We start from the raw sequence: 6,000 nt of genomic DNA, 5'->3' as shown, positions 1-6,000 counted from the left end.
CACGAAATGGCTGCCGGGAGATGCCGGCGGCTTCACTTGCCAGCATGCAAAATGGCCGCGGGGCGGGGCTGGGCCGGGAGGGCGCGCATGCGTGGTCGCGCCGTGCGACGGCGGAGCGGCGGGGGAGCGCCGGTACCGGACGCAGGTAGGAGGCGCCGAGGGGGCGGGCGGGCGTCTCTCCCGCCTCACTGCCGGCCCCGGTTTGTCTCCCCGCCTGCAGCATGGTGGGGTGGGGTATCCCCTATCCGCTTAGTAAGGCGCTTCGGGTAGGGTGGGAGAGACACCATCCCCCAGTGGGGCCGGCTTTGCGGTGTGGGGGGGTCCCCCTTCCCTGCAGTGGTAGAGACCTAGCGGGTACTTCTTTCCATTGTCGTGGACGGTCCCACTTTGGGCTGGGGGGTGCTCTCCCTCCTTGATGTCAGTGCCTGTGGGCAGGGGGCTCAGTCCCGGAGCCGGTCGTGGTTTGGCTCATGGCAAGGAGAGGCAGCTCTGGCGTCGCCCTCTCTCTCTGAAATGTGCAGTGGGTCTCTGGTGTCCCTGTTACACCTTGCCCTCACCTGCCAGGCTTCAACCCGATGGCATAGAACGTGCGGGAGAGCCCGTGCGGGAGAGCTTGGCTAGGGAAGGATGGCAGTGCCTCGGGAGAGCCCGCCGGGGAAGGATGGCAGTGCCACTGCCTGGCTACCCCTTCCTCTGCCAGGGCTGCCAGGCCTCCCCTCAACGTAGGGCGTCCCTGTGGATGGGGCACAGGAGATGGCAGCGCTATTTGGGAATGTCGAAAGTCACAGTGTCCCTTTCTCAAGCCGAGCTCCGCAGGCATCGCCCTGTGCTCCTGTCCTGCACGTGGGACGTCAGCAGCTGCAGTTAGTGACCCCAGTGCTGTGCTTCCCAGCCCTAAAGATCCCTGGTGGCCTTGGCAGCTGGGCTTCTCCAGCCTTTCAGTCAGTGTCGTGTGGCCTTGTGGCTGCAGCTGGGGCCCCGATGGGGGAACGGTAGCTTTGGGAGGTTTGCACAGGTGAAGAGACCCCTTGTTCCCGGGAGGATGTGTAGCAGAAACTCCTGGTGGCTGCACTTGGCAGAGTGATAGAAGTTGCTTCTCACCTGGTGCTTCCCGTTAAGTCTTAACAAAGAACAGGCAGTATCTGTGCAGTAATCCCCTCTTGTAGCTTCTTTGACGCCACTCTTAGGGGTTGTTTTCAATGACGATTTCATATTTACTTCTAGGTTTGTAACTTGAGGCCAGAGTTACCTTGGCAATCGTTCCCATCCTAGTGGTGTGATGTCTGGTACAGGATTGGAGGTGATATTGACAGCAAATAATGGGGAACCATTTTTTAAATACATCTAACACACTTCCCTTGCACTGTAAAACAGTGAGTTGTGTAGACACGGGATGTCATGTGTTGTTAACTTAAAAGCCTTGCCAAGTTCCAAGGCTATGAGATCTGCCCAGTTTCTATTGACAAACCTTGTGTTCTTGTTAGGGAATGAGATCTGATTGAACAAGATTTCTCAGCTGGAGCACAGCTCCATGGAAGCTACCAGCTGGTTCATGGTGTTAATTGTCTGTGTGGCAGTTGTGTTTGCCTGTATGAACTCTGCAGGAGTGACGGAAGCACCTGATGGAAGCACATGATTGCTTGTAATAAGAAGGGTATTACTTAACCTCGTGATGCACAATCATCGGTCATTATTGAATTGGTAAACAGTACTGGGAAACACCCTCAAAGCCTCTTCCAGGCATGTTTCCATGCCTGATCCAGGTGATTTCAAAGGTTTCATTGCTTTACCCTTCAGATACCAGGCTGCTGGGAGCCTGCTGTTTGGATGTTTGTTCATGTTTCACACAGGATTGTGTTTAGTCTTCCCTCTGGACTCTTTGTTACTAAGCAGATTATCTGAGGGTGTTAGGATTTCAGAAGTATGGAGTGGGGAAACTGAGAGCCTTGGAGCTATATTCATCTCTAAGAGGGTGTACAAGATCAAAGTTTAGTCAGAGCATCCTAAATTTTGTGGAATGTGTATCTAGGAAGGAGCTTTCCTGGGATAGAAATAGGATTTGTAGAGGGATTCTTGTTTAAGTGGGGATGTCTTGTTTAAGTTTTCATTCATTCAAATTGCTCTGTGGAGGGATTTCTCATTTCACTGACAGAGTTCTGCCAGAATCCAAGTAGCTTTGTGGAGTGAGGACCCTCTGAGATGTCTTGTGTTGTGGAGGTGTCCTAGGATACCATGGGTGGGGGAGAAGGAGTGTGCAGAACCTCGTCTGTGCTCCCAAAACAGGCTCATCACTGATGGATAATCCTGACCCCACAAAGACATCCATGATAGTCACTTGCAGGGGCTGGGACGAGTTGATGTGCCCAGCACCAGGCATTTTGCTGGGACAGGTCACAGGGCACCAGCTCTCTCACAGGTGCAGCTCCTGCCCAGCTTCTCTGTGAATGGGGCTGGACTGCCAGCAGCCCAGTCCTGTCTGGCTGTGAGAAATGTCTATAAATAGAGTCCCCTCTCAGGTGGTGTTTCCAGCTGGTGGGTGGATTTATTGTGTGGTGGTTGCAGAGACACAGAGCTGGTGTATTTGGCCCTGTTACTAAGCCCCTAAAAACCAAGAATATGCAGCAGAGGCAGTGTAGTGGCAGCTCAAGCAAGCATAGATGTATCCTGAAATATTATTTGGGGTAGTCCAGCCTGCATTACCCACACAGTGGAGAATGAATACGAGAGTCATCCTGATACTGCGGTCAGGTCTGCAGATGGCTGTTTCACGTTGCTGAGTGGCAACTTCAGCACATAAAAATCATCTGGCCCTGCTTAAAAGGCTGTCTTGTGCCGAGATTCACATGTATGGCTCTGCTGCTGGCTCAGTACGAGTGACTTCAGCTGTGGAAGGCTGGAGCTCAGCCTTGTTGCATGGCCAAAGCATTGCCGAATCACCATGGGACACGAGGACTCATGAATCCAGCTGCGAGCTGGCTAGGAAGTTAGAGCAGATGTGCAAGCCCCAAACTGTGGTGTGTTCCAGTCACAGCTGTAAGCCAGCACTCTCAAACAAAAGCAGTGCTTTCCTGGTAGTCAGTATTCCAACATCCTCCTCAGGAAGATAAGATCTGTGGACGTCACTGGCAGGAGCCAGATGTCAAATGCGGAGGAGGAAGTTTCTCAAATAAAGGCTCATTGCTTTCTAATTTATGAGCTTGTTGCTTTATGACTGTGTTAGAAGTTCATCGTGAATGAATGATAGCAATTCCCTCCTGCAGCTCCTTTTCCCATTACTTCTTACAGCCTCCTGTTGAAAACTTCTTACATACTCCATGAGTAATTCTCCATCCCAAGGAAAAGGTTATGAAAATACCAGTGTGGCAAGCTTAAATAACACAGTGCTTTGGGTGTAGAAGTAAAATCTGCTTTTTACAGACAACTATGATTTGTTTCTTTTTAACTGCACATTTGCAGATGGGGAGGGCAAAAATATCTATCGAATGACCTAATGACTATCCTAGCAAAAGTGACATCACTTGCAAATATCAGCTGGCTGGAGGGGTTGCACATCTGTGAGGGAGTGATGAGGGGGCTGAAAGAGAGGAAGTGGAACTTCACCTTCTTTGAACAGTGCTGTAGCATAAAAATGATAAAATGAGGTGTCTCTGAAAACTTCAACAGCTGTGGTTTGTGCAACATGTGCTTAGTGTAGCATCATTTGGATGGGGACAGCCTGAAGTGCAGCACTAAGACCAAGGCTTGAGCAGGCTCTGCTTTCAAACAGATTTTGAATAGCAAAGGCAAGCCCTGTATAGGAATCATGCTGTTGGTCTGTCTCTCCCCATACACTGCCCCACGGTGGCAGCAGGAGATGCTGTTTAGGGGGAGAGGATGTGAGCCTGGGCACCATCTGTGGCCTTTCCACTTGTCCACCCCCAGCCTGCACAGCTGGCTTGGGGCTGCTAGAGCGGATCTCCCTGCCTTGTTCCCTTTAGTAGCTGTTTTTGTACAGCTGTTTTCCATGAATTTGTCTAATCTTTTGAACCGGCTGCCCAGCTCTGTAACATCCTTTGGCAGCAAATGTCAGGTGTTTACTACCTGCCAGGTAAAGAAGTATTTTTGTGTGCTTTAAACTGATTTCCTGCTAGTTACAGTGTGTGTTCCCAGTTCTTGTGTCCTGATAGTTCCATGAGGGGCCCAGCACTCTGGTGTCTTCACCTGCCCTTCAGTCAGTCTTCCACAGAAGGCTCTTGGTGAGAGACAGAAGACTTACCTGTGAGACAGTTGGCTTAACTCTCCCTTTTTCTTAACTTTTATCTTCACACATCATGATTCCTTTCCAATTCTTGACCATACAAAATGAAATTTCCCCTTGAGGCTTGTCTGTCTTTAATTACATCTACGAAGGTTCATTGTCTGGCTGAATTCCCTTCCAAGCAGTGTCTTCCTTTTATCTGGCCATGGGTTTTGGCCTGGCAGGGATGCAGAATGGTGGCTGAGCTCCATAAGGACTCTGCAGTTGGATCCAGTTGAGGTCTAGTGCTTTGGCTGGGAGTAGAGCCGATGTACAGTTTCAGTCTAGTGATGTAATTGATTGGAACAAATGCTGTTTCTGCTCCTTCTGAACTAGTTATGAGGAATTCCTTGGCCTAGGCAGAGCAGATGGTTATTTTTGCTTTTTGCTTTTCTAATCTTGCCTAGAAGTGGTGAGACTCATGGCTTCAGGGAAATGCTGAATGGGATTGGCGTTTCATCGGGTTTCATACCCAGACGTTTATTCTTCTGCTTGATCTTCTGCTTGGACTTGCTGCAGCTGGTGTTGCAAGCCCAAGAGGCTGGTGTGGTGCATAGGTTCCCCTTTCTTATGTGTTCACTCTCATCCCACATTGCAAAGCCTCCACGATGTGTCTGAGTTGGGTGAGTGCAGACCCTGGAGGGCTCACAGGCTGGGAGTGACTCACAGCCTCTTATCTTGCTTTTGACAGTGCCAAGATAACGACCTTGATGTCACCCTTCACGTGTATGTGCTTCAAACAGGGCTTCTCGTGATGGCATGGGCTGGAGGAGCTGACTGGCACTGATTTAAGAAACCCTTATGTCTCACATAAGTGCCTTGTGTTTTGCCTTTGGTCTGTAGCAACTCCAGTGTGAGAGCTCAGCCTGAAAAGCAGAAGAGAACATTTCTAGCCCCCCCTCCTGGCCATGAGCTCCAGTCAGTGCAGGTGTGAGGAGTCCTCCCCTCACACTCAGCCCCTTGTGAACATACAGTGACTTGTTCTGGTCTAAGGCTGCTGTGTCTATGTGTTTTATTTCTGTGTATATTGCTGTCCAGTCAAAGCATCTTTATTTCAGACTACGGTCCTAAGATTTAGGTCACTTAAAGACAAGCTGGACAGCTGCTAAGGCACTTCTGGTCACTTTTATTGCATGATGGCAGTGTGCCTGCTGCAGTCGTGTTCTGGCTGTGTCTCTTCATGCTACAAAGCAGCAGCACTGCTTGCCATAAATAACTTCTGTCTGAGCCAGCCCAGGTGCAGTCAGCTGTGACCGCCTGGGGAAAGCAGTGTGCATGTGTGAGCTTACATCACAGCTGTTGTCATTTTTATTTGGGTAAAAATTTACCTTAGTATCCTAAAATACCAGTGACTAGGTGTGTTTTCTGAAGACTGCTTTGTTTTTTGCAGCTATCTAGCTTGATTCCTCCTGTGACCTTGCCTTTAAAGAGCTGAATTAATCGCCTACTTGGTGAATAACAAAGAACATTACAGGGTAAAGGACAGGGCAGGCTGTTCAGGAGGAGACAGTCATACCCCCAGGAGCCTACAGCCTGGCTTCAGCTTAATGAAACAGCTTTAGTGCAGCAGACAGCTTCTAGTCTCTTAAATCCCCTCCAATCCACTTTGGAACAGCTCCTCAAAGCAATATGAATTCTGATCTCTGCAGACAAAGATTTACCAATTAACTTGATTCAACTTTTACTTCATTTGAGAAACTGAATCTGTTTTCATTAAATTTTAC

General features: G+C 49.5%; 1 protein-coding gene across 4 annotated transcripts in view; it reads left to right on the top strand.

The window, feature by feature from the left end:
- SLC68A1 (solute carrier family 68 member 1) overlaps positions 1 to 6,000 on the top strand; it is a 16,894-nt gene continuing 10,894 nt past the window's right edge. For 2 of the 4 annotated variants that reach the window (XM_085064954.1, XM_085064952.1), the window contains exon 1: positions 1 to 145. The gene's annotated coding sequence lies outside the window, so the exon portion shown is untranslated. The other 2 variants (XM_085064953.1, XM_085064955.1) reach the window with 2 other exon arrangements.

The sequence above is a fragment of the Lichenostomus cassidix genome, chromosome 6 (genome assembly GCF_008360975.1).
Source record: "Lichenostomus cassidix isolate B80296 chromosome 6, HeHo_3.0, whole genome shotgun sequence".
NCBI classification, from domain to species: Eukaryota; Metazoa; Chordata; class Aves; order Passeriformes; family Meliphagidae; genus Lichenostomus; species Lichenostomus cassidix.
The sequence above is the reverse complement of the archived record's forward strand: the minus strand, read 5'-3'. Positions and strand labels throughout refer to the sequence as shown.